Consider the following 25,091-nt stretch of genomic DNA (forward strand, 5'->3'; position numbering starts at 1 on the left):
AGAGACAGCCCAAGATAAGGATAAATAAAGGTGCCAGTTGAGGCAGCGGGTAACAGTGCATGAGCAGCCTCAGACAGTGCCCAGAATGCTGCCAAATCAGCCCTGGTGAATGACAATTATCTTTCCTTTGGAAACATTTCTCGGGATCGGTGTTGCTTATGTAAGATACAAGCACTGGTGCCTATCTGAGATCCTCTGGTCCTCCAAATTTCAGGTTGGAAGATCTTTTCTGTGGTCTGTGGCCTCCCGAGTATTTTTCTCTTGCCCTCATAGATCGTTCAAACTATTCATTTATTTAAAAATTGTGTTAATTTTCTATTTATTTTCAAGTATATGATAATATCAATACAATTAAAACATATATACGCTAGTTTCACGTTCTTAAGGGCTCACTCAACATAGACACATTAATGCTGCTATGTAGTGTGCTAAGGAGCACTTTGCTTTCTGGGTACCTCATCAAGGCATTTGTTAAATGTCTTGCTATTTTATTTCTCTTTCTACTAAGATTTCTTTGAGAAATTTGCTAATCCTGCTGATTTATGTATAGATTATTTAATTATCTAGTCCTGCCTCTTTCAATAATGAAGAATTCTATGAGTGTGAAGATTAATATAAAAGATATGTGCCATCATTTTATGATTAATTAGAGTAATCACAATTTTGCTTTCTGAGGTGTCAGTTGAGGGTGTCTGTGCTACAAATCCTGTGTGTAGGACAGGCAGTGTGTAGTTGCACTAATTTAGATCTAGACTAGGAAACAGACTCAAAGTCACAAGTTGCTTCCCTGTTTCCCCCAAAACAAATGTTACAGTAACATGTATACATCCCTGATGAAGACTCTCTGGAAGTTATCTATAATTATAAAAGTTGTGGGTTTTAGGCTAACCTGGCTTTCCATGGTCTACTGAGCTCACAGAGTTTATGAAAATTTTACAGGCCCTCTGGCATGAAAATGAATGTAATAAGTATTGCCAAGGGGCTTAGATTAAGTATGTAAATTCTTACTATAGCAGTGGTTTTCAACCAGGGGTCCGGGGCCCCTGGGGGGCTGTGAGCAGATTTCAGGGGGTCTGCCAAGCAGGGCCAGCATTAGAGTCGCTGGGGCCCAGGGCAGAAAGCTGAAGCCCCGCCGCAAGAGGCTGAAGCCTGGGGCCCTGAGCCCTGCCACTCAGGGTTGAAGCCAAAGCCTGAGCAATGTAGGTTCGCAGGGTCCCCATGCAGTTGCCCTGCTTGCTAACCCCTGATGCAGACCCTGGTTTTTATATGCAAAAAAACAGTTATGGCACAGGTGGGCTATGGAGTTTTTATAGCATGTTGTGTGTGTGGGGGGGAGGGTATTCAGAAAGAAAAAGGTTAAGAACCCCTAAACTTTAGTGGAGGGGAAAATAGAACTTTCAAGGACGAGCAGTTGCCTAACTCAGAGCTAGATTGTGCTACGTAGGCATAGCCCTCTAATGGACAGTGAGGCTCGAGATAAATTCTGGTCTGGAGGCAAATTCTGTTCTGGTTGCCCTGGAGCTTCGACATGAGCAGGGAAAATGTATCCATTGCTACGTCCTTTTAAGGAGCACAGCATTCTCTCCCTTGCCAACCTGTGCAGTGCAGAGCCATAGTTTCATCTGCTGTCTTTCCCTTCCTAACCCTTTTGGGCACCAAGCAACCCATGTGCTCCCAGACAATAGCAACTACAATTCTGCCAGGTCCTTAGGAGAGTCACAGAAGGTGTGTGGGAGTGTACTAGGGTCCTCAGAGGACTGAGTGGCCTAGTGGTTAGTGTCCACTCAGCCACAAGGCAGTAGTAGGGGAGCCTAGGCCTGCCCTCTCCACCAGGCTCCAACTCAGTGCCCTAGGAGGGTTACCCCTCCTCGGGTCACTTCCTACCACTGCTCTCTCCACTTCTGATCCCAGAGAAGACGAAAAAAGAAAGTAAACTAAACTGTCAGCCCCAACCAGACTCAGCATACAGTCCTGTTACTTCAGGGAGCTGTCTCTAGCCCTTTTTGGCAGGAACCTGCAGAGTAGATATGTCCTCCTCTCCAGCCTTTTGAGCAGTTATAGTCTTGTTCTATGAAACATGGAACCGGCATAGAGTAGTAATAACTGTCTTTGTTTTTCTGAATGCCTTTTGATTGTTTCACTGAATTTATATTGTTTTGGTGTATTAATAATCTAATATCAGCCTTAGGATAACTTTTGAATGTTGACCTTAGAAGTATGTTTGCTTTACAGTCACTTCTGTGTATTTGGCTCGGATAATTCTGATAGAATTTGCAAGTAAACTATTTTATTCTGGCTGTTCTATGGTTTGTTGTTGTTGTTGAATCAAGCAAGTGCCTCTGGTTTAGCCAATTAACTCGTTTTTAATCTTTTCTATACTAGGTTTCCCTTTTCCATACTGGGATGTCTTCTGCCCCAGATACTTCCTCCTATCTAAGCAGGATTTAGCCAGGCCTTTCTCTCCTTAAGCGAGCGGGGAAGGGGAAGGTGATTATGTCCTCCAGACTGAGAATTACTGTTGTAATCTATATGTATTTGTAAATAGCAGGTCTAGTTCCCTGAAAATGTGGCCTACTAGACTGCTGTTCCTTAAAAATTTCTTTTCATGTTTTAAAGGCAAAGTGACAATGTGATAGATGGCTAGTCATCCCCTTTTCCTACAAACATCTCTAAACGGTAATACAAAGCATTGCAAATTAGTGATACAAAGTACAGTAAATTTCCAAGGCTCTTACCAATGTTGATTAGTAAATTTATTATTTATGTTTCAGGAGAGTAACAGTCCCAACAGATATTAAGAGCTCCATTGTACTGGGCCCTGGGTATACACACAATGATAGGCAGTTCTTGCCCCAAAGGGGTCACACTCCAAGGGGAAGATTTTCAAAGGCACAAATGGGAGTTTTGTCCATGAGTTGGGCATCTTGCTCCCATTTATGCATTTGAAATTCTCCCTCTCAATAGACAAATAAAGGATTATAATTCCCAAATTCCAGATGGGAACTAAGCACAAAGGGAATATGGGTGGGATTTAGGTGTGGCAATACTGAGCTAACTTGTAGGCACCTAGAAAATTACAGGAAAAACACTGCAGTCCAGAGAGCTGAATTCAGTGCCTGTCATAAAAATAAAGGGAAGGGTAACCACCTTTCTGTATACAGTGCTATAAAATCCCTCCTGGCCAGAGGCAAAACCCTTTCACCTGTAAAGGGTTAAGAAGCTAAAGGTAACCTCGCTGGCACCTGACCAAAATGACCAATGAGAAGACAAGATACTTTCAAAAGCTGGGAGGAGGGAGAGAAACAAAGGGTCTGTGTCTGTCTTGCCGGGGACAGAACAGGAATGCTGCTTTTGCCGGGGACAGAACAGGAATGGAGTCTTAGAACTTTTAGTAAGTAATCTAGCTAGGTATGTGTTAGATTATGATTTCTTTAAATGGCTGAGAAAAGAACTGTGCTGAATAGAATGACTATCCCTCTCTGTGTGTCTTTTTCGTAACTTAAGGTTTTGCCTAGAGGGATTCTCTATGTTTTGAATCTAATTACCCTGTACGGTATCTACCATCCTGATTTTACAGAGGTGATTCCTTTACTTCTATTAAAAGTCTTCTTGTAAGAAAACTGAATGCTTTTTCATTGTTCTAAGATCCAAGGGTTTGGGTCTGTGGTCACCTATGCAAATTGGTGAGGATTTTTACTAAACCTTCCCCAGGAAGTGGGGTGCAAGGGTTGGGAGGATTTTGGGGGGAAAGACATGTCCAAACTAAGTTTCCCAGTAAACCCAGTTAAAGTTTGGTGGTGGCAGTGGAAATTCCAAGGACAAAAGATAAAATTAATTTGTACCTTGGGGAAGTTTTAACCTAAGCTGGTAAAAGTAAGCTTAGGAGGTTTTCATGCAGGTCCCCACATCTGTACCCTAGAGTTCAGAGTGGGGAAGGAAACTTGACAGGAGACAAGATACTTTCAAAGCTGGAGGGGGGGGAACAAAGGGTCTATCTGTCTGTGTGATGCTTTTGCCGGGAACAGATCAGGAATGCAGTCTCAGAAACTCTGTTAAGTTAGTAAGTAAGCTAGCTAGAAAAGCATTAGATTTCCTTTTGTTTAATGGCTGGTAAAATACACTGTGCTGAATGGAAGGTATATTCCTGTTTTTGTGTCTTTTTGTAACTTAAGGTTTTGCCTAGAGGGATTCTCTGTGTTTTGAATCTGATTATCCTGTAAGGTATTTACCATCCTGATTTTACACAGGTGATTCTTTTATCTTTTCTTTAATTAAAATTGTTCTTTTAAGATCCTGATTCACTTTTCGTTGTTCTTAAGATCCAAGGGTTTGGGTCTGTGTTCACCTGTACAAATTGCTGAGGATTTTTATCAAGCCTTCCCCAGGAATGGGGGTGCAGGGCTTGGGGGGATATTTTGGGGGAAAGACGTCTCCAAGTGGGCTCTTTCCCTGTTCTTTAACACGCTTGGTGGTGGCAGCATACTGTTCAAGGACAAGGCAAAGTTTTTCCCTTGGGGAAGTTTTTAACCTAAGCTGGTACAAATAAGCTTAAGGGGTCTTTCATGCAGGTCCCCACATCTGTACCGTAGAATTCAGAGTGGGGAAGGAAACTTGACACTCCCTATACAATAAATGGGGAGAGATAGGTACCTAAGAATGCTATTCACTAAGGCCATCAGGCTGGGTGGGAAGCCACCTAAACTAGCCAATCACAGATGCCAACAATAGGGGCTTGTTGTGTGCTGAATTCTGTCCCTTTCTTCAAGTGCAGGCTTAGGCACCTATCTCTTCCAAGTGGTTTCAAAGTCTGAGGTTTCGGCACCTATGTACCTTTGTGGATTCCAGTCTGTGACTTTCCCAAGACAGCACCAGGAATTGAATCAAGACCTCCTGAATCCCAGCCCTGTACTTTAAGCACAAAATCATCTTTTTTCCTCTGTCAATCAATGAGACTATTCAGAGTGAGTAAGTGAAATCTGGCCTTATAGGATATCTGGGGCTCACTAAGCAAGAGCAGGCCATCAGCCGCTCAGGGCAGATCTGGTCCCTCTGACAAAAGCAGAAAATGTATAGTCCTGGAGCTTACACAGTCCCTCCAGAACTTCAGGGCCCCTTGTGATGGGTTGGATCACAGAAACCCCCTGGGAGCTGCCACCTGATGTGCCAAGACTACTTCTGCTCCTGCTTTCCTGCCCTGCCTGCTTAGGACTCCAGCACCCTGCCTGGTTTGAGCCAGACCCGCTAGCCTGCTGAAAACCCAGACCCAGATCTGAACCACGTCCCCTAACAACTGTAGGCTTAACTGAAAGCAGCTTACAGAAGTGTTCCTATCTTTAACACTCAGATGCCCAACTCCCAATGGGGTCCAAACCCCAAATAAATCCATTTTACCCTGTATACAGGGTAAACTCAAATTGTTCACCCTCTATAACACTGATAGAGAGATATGCACAGCTGTTTGCTCCCCCTCCCGAAGTATTAATACATACATTGGGTTAATTAATAAGTAAAAAGTGATTTTACTAAATACAGAAAGTAGGATTTAAGTGGTTCCAAGTAGTAACAGACAGAACAAAGTGAATTACCAAGCAAAATAAAATAAAACCCACAAGTCTATGTCTAATAAAACTGAATACAGACAAAACCTCAACAGTTCCAGTAAGCTTCCTTTTAGTTCACGTCCAGCAATCACTCACACCCCCTGTAGTTACTGTCTTTTGTTCCAGTTTCTTTCAGGTATCCATGGGGGTGGAGAGCTGAAGACCAAATGGAGGGGTCTCCCAAGGGCTTAAATAGTTCTCTTGTGGGTGGAGATCCCCTCCTCTCTCCTATGCAAAGTCCAGCTCCAAGATGGAGACCTGGAGTCACCTGGGCAAGTCACATGTCCATGCATGACTTACAGTTTTTACAGGCAGAAGCCATTGCTCACATGGTATCTTGAATGTCTCCAGGAAGACTTCTTATGTGGATTGGAGCATTCCAAGATGCAGTGTTCCTTAAGTGCTTCTTAATTTGGGCACTTAACTTTGCAAATTCCTTTCTCCAGGAACTGACCAAATGCTTTACTAAGGTTATTTAGAAATCAAGCCAGTACACAACCAATATTCATAACTTTGAATATAAAAATGATACATGCATTCAGATAGGATTAATAGATTCAGTAGATCATAACCTTTCAATAGATATGTTACATGGCATATGTAGCATAGAACATATTCCAGTTATGCCATATACATTCATAAGCACATTTCCATAAAGCCTTATGGGGGGCACCATCACACCCCTAAAACTGCCGTGCTCCAGATACTCATTGCTCAAATCCTGCAAGTCACAGATGAATTATTTCCTTGCCCAAACTGAGAATCGGAAACTTTATAATTAAAAGCGAAACCGGCAGGGAGAGCCCTTATATATTCAGTAGTGAAATACAGACAAAGGCAATTTCTCTTTTGAAAAAAGAGACACTTACATTGTTTGTTTCAGAGTAACAGCCGTGTTAGTCTGTATTCGCAAAAAGAAAAGGAGTACTTGTGGCACCTTAGAGACTAACCAATTTATTTGAGCATAAGCTTTCGTGAGCTACAGCTCACTTCATCGGATGCATACTGTGGAAACTGCAGAAGACATTATATACACAGAGACCATGAAACAATACCTCCTCCCACCCCACTCTCCTGCTGGTAATAGCTTATCTAAAGTGATCACTCTCCTCACAATGTGTATGATAATCAAGTTGGGCCATTTCCAGCACAAATCCAGGTGAGAAAACCTGGATTTGTGCTGGAAATGGCCCAACTTGATTATCATACACATTGTAAGGAGAGTGATCACTTTAGATAAGCTATTACCAGCAGGAGAGTGGGGTGGGAGGAGGTATTGTTTCATGGTTTGTGTGTATAAAAAGATCATCTGTACTTTCCACAGTATGCATCCGATGAAGTGAGCTGTAGCTCACGAAAGCTTATGCTCAAATAAATTGGTTAGTCTCTAAGGTGCCACAAGTACTCCTTTTCTTTTTACATTGTTTGTGTGACCTGTAATGTAATTGCCAGGCTCTGCCATGAACAGTAAGAGAAGCTTCTACTACAGAGTCTCATTTTGGAAAAAAAGAAAACAAAAAACTAAGATTGCTGGCAAAACTGAAAAACAAAAGGCCAAAGCCTTTCAATAGGAAAATCACTGATATATCAAGGACAAACAAACTGCTCTGCAAACAAGGTGTTTTTCTACGGAAATTCATATGTGTCTGTCCTAGGGGATTTGTGACATGTTTAAAAAAATGATTTTCATTGTATCTTAAATAGATGATTCTGTTGCTAGGTGATGCAATATCTAGGTAATCCTATGAGCCCAAAGGAGGGTGATATCTAATGACATTTTTCTTGTTTATAGCAACATAGCATTGGGTGAAATGCTGGTGTCATCACTTCATTTTAGTTTTACATGGACCTTTTCAGCTGGACATGAATTCTTTATATCTAGATTTTTTTTTGCCAGTTTTTTTAATACTAGCCTTTTCCTTAAAGTGTGGCTAAGATTCACCCTGCCCTCAGTATTAAAATATGTGAGGCTTTCCAAAATGACCTTTAAACAGTCCATGTATTTGGTTTTAATCTCAACTCTTTATTTAATCTTATATTGCAGGCAAGTCAAGCTCCTGAGAAGCAGAAATATCACAGGTAGATGTTTAGGTCTGCTTCTATGGTGGGCAATCTCCTGCAGTGTTTCAAAGGTCTTGATTGTTTGCCTATATGTGTGCTGGTATGGGAAGGGGAAAAGAGGAAGGAATAGGGTGATAGGGAAGAAAAGGTGTTAATAGTAAATGGATGTTGGGAGCAAGTCCAATTCAGTTTGAACTCTTTTACTAACTGAATTAGAAAAGTGCATTCTCCAACCCATGCCTACTATCTAGTAGAATAGGGATGGGGGAAGCCTTACTGGCATATTTATGCAAACTTTCAGAAGCAACATTATATTTACCCTTAAATAAAAATTCCAGCATGCTCAATCATGAAAGATTGTTAACTAGGCTTTTAAGTCACATTGATCCCAGGTTTAATTCCACCAAACTCAGTTATACGAAGGAAAAAACTGGCTTAGTGTTCACACTAACATGGTGTTATAAAAGCTACAGTGTGAATGGGAGAGTATTTATAGATGTCTGAGCTGCGAAATAACAAGAAATAGAATATTGGGCAGAAGCCTCTAGTTGTTACTAACCAGATATTATATGCACTTTTTTTTAATTGAAAACAACCAGATTAACCTTTTATTTCTGGGGCATGGAGAGCATTGCCAGTTCTAGAACCTTACTGAGGATATGCAAGAATCCTGTACATAGGGAGCCAAATTGTAAGCAATGCAACCAGTAAATAAGGTACTTATGCCAAGAATAAAAGGTATGAGAGCCTGCCATCAAACAAAGCTTGACAGTACTAATAGCAGCAGCTAAGAATAGAGGAGAGGGAAAAATTCTGTTTTCTTAAGTCAGTTTCAATTCTTCATGAGCCTGGTGGAACGGAATTTATATGAAAGCCTTTGCATATTAAGAATGTTTACTCATCTCTTACTAGCACTGCATTGTGTTCAAATTTGTTTATGCTAATGCAGCATAAACAACTTTTACATCATAATGATTTCTGTTATAAATGTCTTGAAAGAATGCACCTTGCTCGGAATATGAGAACAAAATATCAATGATGATGATAAAAAGAAAAGGAGTACTTGTGGCATCTTAGAGACTAACCAATTTATTTGAGCATAAGCTTTCGTGAGCTACAGCTCACTTCATTGGATGCATACTGTGGAAAGTACAGATGATCTTTTTATACACACAAACCATGAAAAAATGGGTGTTTACCACTACAAAAGGTTTTCTCTCCCCCCACCTCACTCTCCTGCTGGTAATAGTTTATCTAAAGTGATCACTCTCCTTACAGTGTGTATGATAATCAAGGTGGGCCATTTCCAGCACAAATCCAGGGTTTAACAAGAACGTCTCGGGGGGGGGGGGTAGAAAAAACAAGGGAAAATAGGCTACCTTGCATAATGACTTAGCCACTCCCAGTCTCTATTCAAGCCTAAGTTAATTGTATCCAATTTGCAAATGAATTCTAATTCAACAGTCTCTCGCTAGAGTCTGGATTTGAAGTTTTTCTGTTGTAATATCACAACTTTCATGTCTGTAATAGCATGACCAGAGAGATTGAAGTGTTCTCCGACTGGTTTATGAATGTTATAATTCTTGACATCTGATTTGTGTCCACTTATTCTTTTATGTAGAGACTGTCCAGTTTGACCAATGTACATGGCAGAGGGGCATTGCTGGCACATGATGGCATATATCACATTGGTGGATGTGCCGGTGCACAAGCCTCTGATAGTGTGGCTGATGTTATTAGGCCCTGTGATGGTGTCCCCTGAACAGATATGTGGGCACAGTTGACAACGGGCTTTGTTGCAAGGATAGGTTCCTGGGTTAGTGGTTCTGTTGTGTGGTATGTGGTTGCTGGTGAGTATTTGCTTCAGGTTGGGGGGCTGTCTGTAGGCAAGGACTGGCCTGTCTCCCAAGATTTGTGAGAGTGTTGGGTCATCCTTCAGGATAGGTTGTAGATCCTTAATAATGCGTTGGAGAGGTTTTAGTTGGGGGCTGAAGGTGACGGCTAGTGGCATTCTGTTATTTTCTTTCGGGGATAGTGTTCTTGACGGTTTGTAGTCCATCTTTGTGTGGAAATTGTGGAAAAGCAGCATCACTTGCCCCACAACCTCAGCTGTGCAGAACACAATACCATCCACAGCCTCAGAAACAACCTTGACATCACAATCAAAAAGGCTGACAAAGGGGAGGTGCTGTCATCATTAATAGGTCGGAATATGAACAAGAGGCTGCTCGGCAGCTCTCCAACACCACTTTCTACAAGCCATTACCCTCTGATCCCACTGAGAGTTACCAAAAGAAACTACAGCATTTGCTCAAGAAACTACCTGAAAAAGCACAAGATCAAATCCACACAGACACACCCCTGGAACCCTGACCTGGGATATTCTATCTACTACCCAAGATCCATAAACCTGGAAATCCTGGGCGCCCCATCATCTCAAGCATTGGCACCCTGAAAGCAGGATTGTCTGGCTATCTAGACTCCCTCCTCAGGCCCTACGCTACCAGCACTCCCAGCTATCTTTGAGACACCACTGACTTCCTGAGGAAACTACAATCCATCAGTGATCTTCCTGATAACACCATCCTGGCCACGATGGATGTAGAAGCCCTCTACACCAACATTCCACACAAAGATGGACTACAAGCCGTCAAGAACACTATCCCCGATAATGTCACGGCTAACCTGGTGGCTGAACTTTGTGACTTTGTCCTTACCCATAACTATTTTACATTTGGGGACAATGTATACCTTCAAATCAGCAGCACTGCTATGGGTACCCGCATGGCCCCACAGTATGCCAACATTTTTATGGCTGACTTAGAACAACGCTTCTTCAGCTCTCGTCCCCTAACGCCCCTACTCTACTTGCGCTATATTGATGACATCTTCATCATCTGGACCCATGGAAAAGAAGCACTTGAGGCATTCCACCATGATTTCAACAATTTCCATCCCACCATCAACCTCAGTCTGGTCCAGTCCACACAAGAGATCCACTTCCTGGACACTACAGTGCCAATAAACGATGGTCACATAAACACCACCCTATACTGGAAACCTACTGACCGCTATTCCTATCTACATGCCTCCAGCTTTCACCCTGACCATACCACACGATCCAGTGTCTGCAGCCAAGCTTTGTGATACAACCGCATTTGCTCCAAGCCCTCAGACAGAGACAAACACCTACAAGATCTCTATCAAGCATTCTTACAACTACAATACCCACCTGCTGAAGTGAAGAAACTGATTGATAGAGCCAGAAGAGTTCCCAGAAGTCACCTACTACAGGACAGGCCTAACAAAGAAAATAACAGAACGCCACCAGCCATCACCTTCATCCCCCAACTAAAATCCCTCCAACGCATTATTAAGGATCTACAACCTATCCTGAAGGATGACCCAACACTCTCACAAATCTTGGGAGACAGGCCAGTCCTTGCCTACAGACAGCCCCCCAACCTGAAGCAAATACTCACCAGCAACCACATACCACACAACAGAACCACTAACCCAGGAACCTATCCTTGCAACCAAGCCCATTGTCAACTGTGCCCACATCTATTCAGGGGACACCATCACAGGGCCTAATAACATCAGCCACACTATCAGAGGCTTGTGCACCGGCACATCCACCAATGTGATATATGCCATCATGTGCCAGCAATGCCCCTCTGCCATGTACATTGGTCAAACTGGATAGTCTCTACGTAAAAGAATAAATGGACACAAATCAGATATCAAGAATTATAACATTCATAAACCAGTCGGAGAACACTTCAATCTCTCTGGTCACGCGATTACAGACATGAAAGTTGCGATATTACAACAGAAAAACTTCAAATCCAGACTCCAGCGAGAGACTGTTGAATTGGAATTCATTTGCAAATTGGATACAATTAACTTAGGTTACCTTGCATAATGACTTAGCCACTCCCAGTCTCTATTCAAGCCTATTTCCCCTTGTTTTTTCCTACGCCCCCCCCCCCAGACATTCTTGTTAAACCCTGGATTTGTGCTGGAAATGGCCCAACTTGATTATCATACACATTGTAAGGAGAGTGATCACTTTAGATAAGCTATTACCAACAGGAGAGTGGGGTGGGGGGAGAGAAAACCTTTTGTAGTGGTAAACACCCATTTTTTCATGGTTTGTGTGTATAAAAAGATGTTCTGTACTTTCCACAGTATGCATCCGATGAAGTGAGCTGTAGCTCACGAAAGCTTATGCTCAAATAAATTGGTTAGTCTCTAAGGTGCCACAAGTACTCCTTTTCTTTTTGCGAATACAGACTAACACTGCTGTTACTCTGAAATCTGTCAATGATGATAATAGTATTATATAGAAAGGTCCCGCTAATTTCATATTCCATTATCAATTACTGTAATATTGTAATGAAAAGAAATATTAACTAATGACCAGGGAACCTCACATGGTTCAGCAGCTTGGTTCAAATAATCAGGCAACCTAAATTTTGGATGCTTACACTAACCTCATCTGAATTATTGGGTGTTCAGAACTGTGTTGAGCACACACCCTGACACTATTTTAGCATGTCTTTATCTTCATCCCAGCTGGAACCAGGAAATAGAAGTGAATGAAAATTAAAGGTAAAGATGAGGAAATAAACTAATATTTTTTTTCAAATCTTTAGAAAGTTTCTGCTTCTTCTGAACTAAGTTTCAGGTCACTTCTTAGTTTTTTTCCAAAGTAGTTTGTCCATCCCTAATATGAATGTAATGATTCTCTGCTCATCCAGAGTGACATCTAGCCGCCACAACCATACACATCTGTGAAAATTTCACATCTTGGCTCTGCAACTAATGAACTTGTCCACCCGCAACTTACCACATATTCTGCAGAAGCATAGAGACCAAAAAGAATGAATGGATCATATTGAGAAATCTCATCTTCTCTGAACAGTTTCTGCCTGATACATGCTGCACCTGAAGCTCTATTCCCATGGTTGTTGATTTTTTTGTGTGTTTTATTTTGATAATGTTACTTTAAACCAAGATCACATTAACAGCCTGTGATTGTTGACAGGTGCAACTGATAACCAGCCAGCTGGTAAAACTCATAATCTAGTTCCCTATTTCTTTGCAAGCCAAGTTGCATTGCACCGGTTTATCCATTTTTGATCAGAGATTATGTATGATCAATATGCACGTGCTTTCCTTGTTCTACATTTTTGATAATACTGTGCCTTAGATGTCAAAATTTTCCCTGACAACTTATTGGCTTAGAGAGCTGCTGCTGTCTTTCTCAGAATAAATAATAACGTCAGCAGATTCACTGTTATCACAGGACTCCCCCAGGGTGCTTTGTGTATTTCCTTTGAATATGGCGAACATACATATGATCAGCGTTGAGAGACATTGCACAGGACACCTTGCCAGGGAGAAGTGGAGCAAGTTCAGACAAATGCCAAGTCCCCCATTGGCAGCACAACCTCACCTGACTCATGTTCCCTGGTCTAAGCTAAAATTTCTGGTTCATTGAGAGTCACTATTTGTTTTCTTTTATTATTTTATTTTTCTGCCATGCTGTTGATTTATATAGAAGGATAGTAGCATTTAAAGAAAAGGAAACTCATGCAGTAGCATAAGAAATCATTAGTGTATTAGAAAGCAAGTTGTACAATGCCAACTATGTCCATCAAATAAATTGGATGTAGATATCACTCAGTTGTGGCTCCACTTTGAAGTCTGCCTACCTGTTACAGGAGCAGTAAAAGACACGCTTAATTATTTGTAACAGGCATTGCCTTTCAGAACATCCCATCTACCTTTTGCAATGTACGAATCCATATTATCCCTTTCTTCAGAGGAGACTGACTATAAAAGGAATCTGTCTCCATTACAAGCAGGGAGGACAGAAAAACAGTGTCATATTTATGCAGCACATAGGTGGCATTCTCATCAGTCTTAATCATAATTGTGGACTAATCACATCTTCTGGATAACCATTCTCCTTATGGATTTGTCTCCGGCAGCACTTCTCACTCGTGCCAAGTTATTTCTTAGTGTTGCCTGTGACAAGGCAGCACTGGATGTACATGGAATCATTTATATAGCCCCAGTTAATGTCGCATAATCTTTCCACACAGGCACAAGCACTCTGCTCTAAGAGTTCAGCAGTTTTCAGATTAGAATGACTCAGACTGGCAGGGAAGGCACAAAGGCAGGCTTAGCGGAACTTGCATGGCAGAACGCAGAGCCATACACACCAATGGGCATGCTGTGAGGAGGCCAGACCCAGACCCAGACAGATGGATCTGGACATTGAAAGATGCCCTTTGTGGGATTAAAACAGATGGAGATATCAAGAGGAGTTCCTAGCTCACATTGATGTGTTAGAATACATCTCATGTAATGAGGGCAAACTCTTTTTATGTGGCTGCCTAGACCTGTAGTTTTATCATGTAAAACATCTTTGAAACAGTTGCTTTTAGTACTGTACAGTGAGCACCAGTAAAAGATATCTACCAAGAGGAAAGTTACATTATTTGGAGTGGTATTTGCAGACTTTTGTTTTTTATTTTTATATATATATATATATATAATACAATACAGTAGATATTGATATTTTTTTTTCAAATGGAGCCCACTGTACCCATAAATATCTACTAAATATTCATTTACTTCACTTCCTACCACATTACAATTATGGGGCCAAGTGCTGGGGAAAGGTGGTGAAACATATTGATTTATTTAAGATTCTGATTATTCAGTAGTTCCTATCTAAACAGGAACAAAATGGTTGCTTGAAAGGGAATTCGTGCTTGCTGTTGCGCAGATAGACCCAGTCAGCCCCTTAGGGCAGTGTGGCCCCGCAGCTTGAGTCACCAGGGCATGCCTGGGCTTCTGGGCCATAACACCTACTGGCTAAAGGCTAGGTAGCAGCCCTCCTTTTTGGGACACTATGGCCCAATGGTCAGAGTCAGTCAGGTTGTCCTGGGGTACAGGACAATAAGGCACAGTAGCCAAAGTCTAGGAGGCCACCCTTCTTCTGAGGGTGGAATGGCCAGAGCCTATGCAGCTGCCCTTGGGTCCAAAGCAGCATGGCCCACTCCTTTGGGTGGCGACCGCACCCAGTGGTGGGTGCAGTATCGGGTAGGAGGGCCCTGAGGAAGTGATTCTCCTGTATTTAGGCTCAGCCTCTGTCTGCAACTATTCTGTTCTCGGGGTTGCTTCCTATCCTCACTTCCAGCATTAGTAGTCTTCCGGTATCAGCAAACTCTGTCACCCTCAGTGGTCAACTGGGTGTCCACAGGGGCCTCAGTACATTCAGCCTCTGCAAACCGGGGCTCCAGCAGCTTCATGGAAGGAACATGCAGCACAAGTCTGCTATCCTCCTCCATCATCCCTGACTGAATTGAGTTGCTCCCTCTTATACTGTGGTTCCAGTTGAAGCATGCCCAGCAGAGGTGAGGGGAGCTTGGCTTCCTCAGCCCATAGCATGGGGTTAACCCCTTCCAGCCCAATGCGAGCTCGGTATACCTTGTCCCAGTGCCATTTGTTAAAACCTGAAATTCAGGATGGCAAGATTTATATAAAAAATAGGGTTATTAGAAGCTCACACTGGGCTTCTCACCACTGACCAAGTCTGACAGAATACCATTCAATAAATAATAATAATACATGGCACTTACTTAGTGCTCAGTAGACCATAGTCATCCCTAGTGTAGGGATGAATTACATGAGAAGAAATTTAAAACCTTTATCTGAAAAGTGATGTACAAGCACTAAGTGGCTCAAATTCAATGAGACATCATTGGTATGACAAGCTATGTGTTGCCAAAGTGTGAAAAAAGACAGCCCATCAACATGGGTGTATTTGGACCTGGTGGGGGGCAAACCCAAGAAGCCCAGGCAGCATATGTGATCCTACTTTCAACATTTGCAGAAGATGCTGCAAGCAATGTCTCATATGGGCAGAGCTTGGAAGAGTACCAATAACTTTTATTCGGAAGCTGACCTCTGTCAAGAGCTTAGAATTGTTGAGCCCAGGGAATAATGATAAATAGAAGAGTTATTTTCATAACACCCCATTGGTATTAATTACCTTTTCCAGATAGGCAAATAAGTACGAGATAAAAACATCCCTTGTATAAATGTGTCCCTCAGATAGACAATATTCTGGTGACCCTTCAACACAGTGGTCTCCCTGTTGCTGAAAGCAAAAAAAAAAAAAACCTTGATAGTACACATCTATTCAATTACTTCTGTCTCTATGCTTCCTATTTTGAGTTTATCAAGAAAATGTCAACAGGTTAGCTCCAGGAGCATCTGATCTCTTTATCTCCTGAATTCCTGTCAGTCAGGTTTCAGACTTGGGCATGACATGAAGAAAGAGTTGTACTCACTGGTATATGGTCACCTGAAGGCAATGAACTGATAGCACATCCATCAGTAGTCTTCAGTATGGCAGATCATGAAATAATCGTCTCACCTGCAGAAACCTGGCAGGGACAGTTCTATTCTTTTTCCTTTTGGATTAATAATTGGGTGTTCACTCTGAGAGCTCTCACTTGTGGACCCCAGCAAAGTTGCATCATGTCCCTGCTTTTCCAGTGTACAACAGAATTAAGGGCTTGGGTAAAAGGTAGCTGGATTAAACTCAATTCTCATCAAATGGAGATTACACTTCTTGGCAGGGGAAAATGGTTTGAGGAATTGGCAAGGAAAGTGACTGCACTCTCAGCGAAAAAACATGTCACCTGATGTCAATTGTTATGTAATCTTGGGCTCTTACTGGATTCACGTCTCTCCTTGGAGACCACCCCTTGGAGTAAAAGTAGTAGAAAGGGTTTTTTTTGTTGTCGCACAAGAAAATGTGTCCTTTCCTCTCAAAGTTAGCGTGCAGTATAATTATATTTATATTATTCATACTTTTTGTTATTTCCAGGAGGGACTATTAGAACAGTCCCTTGAAGGCCACCCATCTTCAACTAATGTTGAATGTGACTAGGCACATTCTCCAGAGGCCAGACAGATGAGAGAATATTATACTTGTGCTCCAGACTTTAAGTTAGTTTTTAATTCACAATTTAAGGTGCTGTAAATTACTAAGTGGCCTAGGACCCACTTATTTTAGAGATCACCTCTCACTCTCTGTCCCATCACAGCAGTTGGGACATGTGGACCTGATACACTTTCCTTTCCTCAGGCTTGAACTTGCAGCGCCTGGTGGGTGGTGTTTTCAGTGGCAGTATCTAGCTATGGAGGGGAATACAGGCACCAATGAAGTCAACAGGAGTTTAACACAGATTTCAACAGTAACAGGATTTCACCCAATGGTATTTGCTCCTCCGGGCAATACCTTAGTGTGTAAGCTCTGCCACATGTGTCATGCAGAAAGACACACATGTCTGGTCTGTGTTTTCTATTCAGTGTGTGTTGATATACACTTTGTATTCTCTTTGTAAATGGGTCTTCTGGTTGGTAATTCCTCATTTCCAGGCAGGCAGACCTCTCACTGAAGAGAGGGAGTATATGCCCTGCATTTTCCCTTTTTCTGGGGAAATAATGTACTGTATTGTAGTTCATGGAGATCCAAAACAGAGCAGAACTAAAAACAGATCTTTTGTTCTGGTAAAGATTCTCACAGACAACTAAGTAGCCTCTATCTTGAAAAATTCATCCCCCCACCCCTCCCAATCACTGGAGCTTCCTCAGTACAATCTTAAAATTTATAATAGTAAATAGCTATTCTCACATTGGCCACCAGGTGGTAATAATTGTAATAAAAATATCTACAACACTACCCTCCTCCCCCATTAAATTATTAGTAATAATAAACTTAAAACATTTAACATTATAACCACAAAACAAAACATCCTAACTAAAAGGTTGGGGTAGACTACCCTAAATCCTCAGGCAATTGCAAGGCATTATTCTGCCCTCTCTAGCATAATTGCCATAGTAAAGTCTAGTCTGTCTGTAGCTTTGGGAGATTTTCTGGAGCAGTGCAGTGGAAAAACCTGTGGTCCCTGACCAGTAGCAGGTGCAGAAGAACTTTCTGATAATACAATCATTTCTTTAGGTTTAACTTCCATATCCACTGTGGTGGTTGGTATGAGGTCTCGAGCATTCTCACTATGTCTGCGTTTAGCAATTGGATTAATGATTCCATAACCCCTGGTACCACAGCATCTGAATGAGAATTATTTGCCTATAGCTCCTCATGGTACTGCAGACAAATCTGACTGTGATGTCTATGAATGTGCCTCCCATCTGGTAACTCAATCACCCAAGAAATGCTGATATTACAATGTGACCTGATAACCAGCAAGGACCATTGCAAACATTACGAGTATATATTGAATTACATACACCTAATGTTCTTGGTGATGCTTACATATCATAATATAATTTTTGTCCTGACTGCTTTTCTCCAACTTTAGCAGCTTAATCAATGTGTAAAGAGCCCAACTGAGTTCTTAGTTTCCTTTCAATTAAGATTTCTGCAGGTGACTTTTCTGTTGTGGCTTGTGGTGTCATGAAATGCTGGAGAAGAAGCCTGGCAGCTTGGCTTCTATGCTACCAAATAGCATCTTCTTCATTCCCTCTTTTATGGTTTGCACAACCCAGTCTGCTAGGCCACTTTAAGCAGGGTGGTAGGACAGAGAATTAATGTGTTTAATGCTGGGTTAAAAAAAAAAAATCCTGAAATACAGCACCAGTGAACGGGATACCATTGTCGCTCACCTCTTTGTTAGGCAATCCAAAACCAGAAAAGGTAAGTCAAAGTTTATCAATTGTAGCCTTAGCTGTAGAGGAGGGCATTATGTGTGCTTCAATTCATTTGGAATTATAATCAATTATTATTAAAAACATTTTCCATATAAAAGGGCCAGCATAGTCTACATGAAGCCTCGCCCAGGGTTGCTGAGGCCATGCCAATGGCTGCAAAGTAACATTAGGTGGATTAGATTGGCAAAGGACACACTGTTGCACAACACTCTTTTTGGTTTTGACCCTATTGAAATTTTATCCCTTTTTGAAACAGTGTAATGGAGCCAATACCACTGGTAAAAAATGTACCATATTAATCTAGCAGGTCTAGAAAAAGATTTCTTTGGTGGCAGTGCCTCACTAATGGCCTGTACCTTCTCGTCTGCTGAATGTAAGACAGTTACATCAATTTTGTGTCCTAGGTAAAGTACTTCAGAAGCCTGAAAAATACACTTCTCCCTCTTAAGGTCTGTGTCAGCCGTTTTTCCCCCCAGTACCCGGTACGTGTTCGGAGAGATTCCCCGGTAATCAGGATATCATCAAGGCATACACAGACGCATGGAATGCCTTGCCATAAATTGTCCATTGCCCTTTGAAAAATACCCAGAGCTGCTGACACTCCGAATGGGTGGCAGTTGTAAAGAAACAACCCTCTGGGATTATTGATTGTTACCTAGGGTTTAGATCTATTGTGCAGAGGTATTTGGAGGCATGCATTACTTAAATCAATGTTTGTGGAACATTTTCTCCCAGATAAGGCAGCAAGCTGGTCGCCGATCCTGGGGAGTAGATATGTATCAAACTTGGCCACACAGTAGACCATCATCTTGTCGCCCCTGCATATCCATATCCACCATCTGATTTCAACACTGAAACAATAGGAGCAGCCCACTCTGAGAACTGGACAGGCTCAATAATACCAGCTGCTTGCTTTCGGTTTAGTACCTGGTCTACCTTATGGTTCATTGCATGGGGTACTGGTGTTGGCTTAAAGAAACATGGTTTAGTATCTGGATCTACCTAAATTTTGCTAGTGAGCATTCAGAGCACCAAGAGTCTCACTAAACAGGTCTGACTGTTTTTCAAAACATGCTTCTATGCTTAGAGTATGAATATGGTTGATGTCTGCCCAGTTAAGTTTTAATAATTTAACCATTTGTAATGGTGTGGCACCCACCTCTCATGAGCGCCCCTTCTGGCTGGATGTGTTTGCAGTCTTTAAATTGTCCCAGCCCTGGTATTGGGCCATATCCCAGGGCTTCCTCCCTGGAGGCAATGGTTTCTCCCTTTTGTTGTGTTCCGGTCCCAGCTCTCCAATTTGGCCTCTTAATAGTTCAGATCCCCTTCTGGGAAGTTTACTTCCATCTGATTGTAGGCCACTTCCTCACAGTGGCCTATGGGGAGGACCCAGGCCTGCCTACTACTCGGGATCCAGCCCAGTGACGCTAAGAATAGCGGCCACAGGCCATTGAGTCCCTTTAACAAAATTGCTTTTAGTTCCCTGGGCCACGTCCCCGTGGCTCCAGCCTTCACTTATGCTCAGAGCTCTTTTATTGTCAGGCTGAACAGCCAGCCAGGAGCTCTTCCTTGCTGTCCCAGTCCCTGGCAGCAATGAGTTGTCCGTGATGTTTCAGTTCCCTTTGGCCAGCCAGGCGCACCATCTGACCTCCTTTAGCTCCAGCAAGGAACTGCCTGCCTGTGTCATCCTCTGCAGCTCCTTTTATATGGCCCTCCTGCATCCTGATTGGCTGCTCCCTGGAGTCTGTCTGATTGAATTCTTTCCCTGTAGCTACTCTAGGCTGCTTGGAAGACTCGTCTACTGCTCCTTTCCTGGGATGGATGTGGAAGGACCTTGGGGCCTCCAGCAAGAGGCGTCTGGGCTTTGTCCACCCCATCACACTCATCTTGCCCCATAAGGCTGGGGCCTTCCCCCTTCACAGAGACGCCCCTGTATCAGTCTCCATGGTTAGCCTCTGTCCATTAATTGTAACATCCATGGCATAGGTCTCTCCCTTTGGGTTTTGCTGGTAATATTAAATATCGTATATCCCAAGTCCTTGGCTTCTGGCTCCTCTCCCTGTTCTGCAATATAATGAATCTCTTTCTTGTGACCCACATTTTCCCTTCCAGGTGTCTGGTTTTTTGTAGCACATTTTTGCAAGATGACCTCACTTCCAGAAAACCAAGCATTTCCTATCCTTGTATGGGCAGGAGATGTGGTCATGGTTTCTCCGCACATCAGAACCAATTGTGTGTGTTCTTAATGAGATATCTCTATTTAATTAAATATTTTTGTGTGTGCGGAATGCTGGACATGTACCTGGTGTCCGTAACTCTGGCTATCTACATGCTGCTTAAAGCTTCCCCATAAATCCAAAGCACGCTGTGTGGCTACTTCTATGTCTTGTGCTATTTCCAGAGCTTCTTTTAAAATCCAAAGGTTTTAGATCTGCCAACAGATGTCTCTGAATTCTTTCATCATTGATACCACAGACAAGCCTGTCCTGCAGCATGACATTTAAAACCACTGTGCTCTGATAAACAATGCAGTTCTGTACAAAAACTGCTATGGACATTCCAGGTTGGCGGGAGAAACTGTTAAATTCAAAACACAGCACAACCTCTGATGGGATGGCGGTATAAAGGTGTGTGACAATTTTAACAAGCTCATCAAAGGACTTGGCATTGGCTTTTCTAGTGCAACCAAACTTCTAATTTGCTCCGCACACACTCAGTAAAATAACATGTTTCTTGTTACCATCTGCTATGTCATTTGCAATGAAAGTGCTGAGAAGTCTGAGTACTAAATCCAGTCCTCCTCCTCTGCGTCATACTCTTTCATTTTTCCATTTGCAGTCATTTTTCTTTGCAATTAAGAAAAAGGTGTTCACTTACACACTGTGTAGAACTTGCAGGTGATTAGCTTACCCTCCTCACCAGTGTAGTACATGGAGACCCGACACAGATTAAAATTGAAAAAAGGAGATCTTTCATCCTGGCACAGGTTCACATAGACAACTGAGCAGCTTCCTCTTGGGATTCCCTCCAAGATCTCTTTCCACTCAGCTTCCAAGAACTCAGTTTGACTCCAGATTTTGTCACTCTGGTATTTTTATCAGGCACACAGCAAAGCTATGCTACGTTGATTAGACTCAAGTGCAGGGGAGGGTGGGGGTGTCGGGTGTACCACACCTGTAAAGTGACACAGAAAAGCCAAAGAATTGTAGGCATCATGTGCATGTCCAGCATTCCTTTGTACGCATCATATTACATTGCCTTTACTATATATTGCATAAAAAGTTTTGGGATTGGCTTGGTTACTTTGTAGGAACCAAATCGTCTACAGCACGCTCTGTCCATTTACAACTTATTCTGTACCTCATTATACATTCTAGGCTTATCTGGCCCATTGTAAATGGTCCCCTGGGTGTTCCCCATTATCTTCGCTAGGACAGACATTTTGTCTCTTAGCTTACTGAGCCATTTACCTACCCTAGTTAGCACATATATTCTATTTCTAGCCTGCTGATCTATTTACCTTCCTAATCCTCTCTCCCAAGAAATGAGGCCTCCTTACTCATGTCAAGCCATGGCCTACATTACACTGCTATGTTTTTTCTTAACATTAGCATTTGATTTATTTGCATTATATATATTTTTAAAATTTATTACTTAGCAACATATTTTAAAACTACAGCAGTTGTAATTATTTGAGTTATTATTAATACTAGGCTTAAAGTATGAACTTCGGGGTGCAAGCTAACTTTTTGGTATAGTTTATGAGGGTGTAATTTTATATCCTAAGCTTGTTTTGTTTTTAAAGCTTTTTTGTAATTTTAACTTTGTTTTTATTTTAATTACATTATAAAAATTGGTACAATTTTTTTTCTAACTTCCTATAGTAGGAAATGTAGGCCAACCAATATAACATTTGGGGGGCTACAAATGTAGGCTAACCAATATAACATTTTATGCTACAAGTGTATTTTTTTTGCTACCACACAATACTTGTTATATAGGCAGTTTTTACTTCACTAACATTTTAGCGCTTTAACTATATTGTGCAACTTGGAGACTGTTTTTTAGAGCGAACTCACATGCTGGCAACTTTATTAGGAACACTTTACACCTGCCCATGTACGTCTTTCCCAGGTGCAAACAGCAGTGCAAGTATGGGGCCTGTTAGACCTTGCATTGTTTTACAATGGTATTTAAGAAGGAAAAACTTTTTTTTTTAACATTGTATGAGCTGTAGTGCTTTTTAGTACTTTTACTGGTAACATCTTGAAAAGGTTTTAGTTTTTTTAATAAATGTTATGGTATTGGACTCTTGTTAATTTTTTTTTTACTTTGTATTAACTGGTATTACTTTTTGTACTAAATATTTAATTTTTTGTGGTGATAAAAGAGGGCAAGCTTTTTGCTTTATATTAATTAAGGCTGCTTATAGTTTGTATAACAAGTATTTTTATATATTAAATGTTATTATTAGAACATACTGACTTAATTTTATACTTAAAATAATTGTAATATATATAGTTAATAAAGATGTATTAATAATTTTTTGGTTTTGTTTATTTAAAGGATGCAATACTTTTTCAGCTATTTTTTATTGACATGTTTGGTTATGTTCTTATAGCATTTTTGTTAGCTCAGTTTTATAGCGACATACTAGTTTTAAACAGCATAGCTTTTATGCCAGTTTTATTAAGCTTTTTTTTGTTTTGTCGCTGCGTTACCTTGGCAGGCTTATGCATTTAAAATTAAACCTTTTAAATTATATTTTATTAAATTTTACTGGGCACAATCTTTAGGTAACTGCAGATTGGTAAAATTTAATAACATTTAGCATATAAATATTAAACAATATTTTAAGAGATTTAATTTTAAGTTATTGGTTCGATTTCTTTTTAATTTAAGGCATTCTAATGTTTTATATAATTGCTTAGTTTTAATATAACTTTTATTTATAAAACTTTTTAGATTTTTATTTTGAATAATATTTATACAACAGTTAAACATAACTTTTGGATTAAATTGTTTATGGTTAAGCTTTATTTTTCATATTTTTACATTCTTTTTGGTACTGGATTGGTCTTTTAAAGCACGCAGCTGTTTGAAAGAGAAAACACAACTTATTGTGTCTTTTTGGCACCTTTATAGAATTTTAAAAGCCTGTTTTATTTACATTTATTTAATCACTCATGTCAAGCCAGGCCTACAAGTCCATCTTGAAAAACTTCCTCACGCCCACAATACCGTGGAGCATGCCCAGTGCAGTCTTAGGGCTTCTAACAATAAACAGCTATTCCCACACTGGCCACCAAGTGGCAATAAGCATAACAAAAATACCCACAAAATTGCAAGTATATTTTTAGATTTAATTCTTCCTACCTTTATTGGGTTCAGAAGACTGGCAGAAAACCTATACAGTCTTTAAGTTCCACTTACATCCCTGGGTACTCATAACAGGCAGAACTTCCGCCACTCTCAAGCCCCAGTCTGTGCGCAAACAAGGGAATCTTTATTAGGGGAAAGGGAACACAGTCCTAAACTTGAGAAAACACAGCAATAGACTATATATGCAAATAAAGAATAAAATACCCCTCTTCCAGTAATGCTGGGAGTAGTCCACTGATTCTCTTTCTACTGGTGACAATCTCCCAAAGATAACAGTCCCTTGTCCTCACCAGCTCACCCATCCCCACTGATCGTTTGGATCAGCAGGTAGCAGTAGTCCAAGAGTCTCTTTGAATGCCTATCTCCACTGTCAACAAAGCTGCTTGCCTTGTCCTCCCTGGAGGTGTCGCCACCTAACTCCAGCTTAGTGATTCAACTTCTCTTTTAAGGCAATGGGTAGGCAGGGCCTCACCAGATTTCATTCAGCTCTGCTGCTGCTCTGTGTATTGTCTCTCATTAGAAATCTCCGTGCCGTCTTTTTCTGTGAAGTCTTTAGTCTGTGTGGTCTCTTGGTGTGCAGGCCCCAGGAGAGGGGACCCAAGAACTCTGAAGATCATTAAGCAGAGTCCCGGCTGTTTGGAAATAAGCTCTTTGCCGCAAGCATTTTGCCCTTTTTAGGCCTCCCTGGAAGTCCACTACTCCAGAAACTCCAAATTCATATATAATTATGATGATTCACCAAGTGTCACTACAGGAACTGTGGGGAGGGAGCCTATGCAAATGAAACTCTATGGCAACACTTTTGCCTTTTTCTCAATAGTTGAGTAGAAAGCTCTTTCCCCTCTGGAGTTTCTGATCATAGGGTTTATACCACTGTATTTTCTGGTAAATTTCTATGCCACTTTTAACCTTTGCCTTTTCAATAGAGGGTTAAATGTCACTTGTAGGGAAAAAAAAATACCCACCGTACCTCAATCTGCAGAAGAGTTAACACTGAGAGCTTGGTGACTGCTTTATTTTTTCCTTTTCATCTCATGAAGTAAGTACTTTATTTCCCTCTATCCTGACAACATGACTGATTGTTTTTGTCTAGTTCATTTATAATGCATATGAAATAAAGTATATGAAATATAGTATTTATTATACATGAATATGGGAAACAATAAGTATAAGAGTGAAACTCACTTAAAATACACAGACTTAATCCTAGGTTATGTGATGTAAATCAGCTAAGCCAGGATTGGAAGCTTGAACAGCGTACATTGGTGTATGCCATACTATCTCTTT

This window comes from Caretta caretta, chromosome 3, assembly GCF_965140235.1.
Source record: "Caretta caretta isolate rCarCar2 chromosome 3, rCarCar1.hap1, whole genome shotgun sequence".
NCBI lineage: Eukaryota > Metazoa > Chordata > Testudines > Cheloniidae > Caretta > Caretta caretta.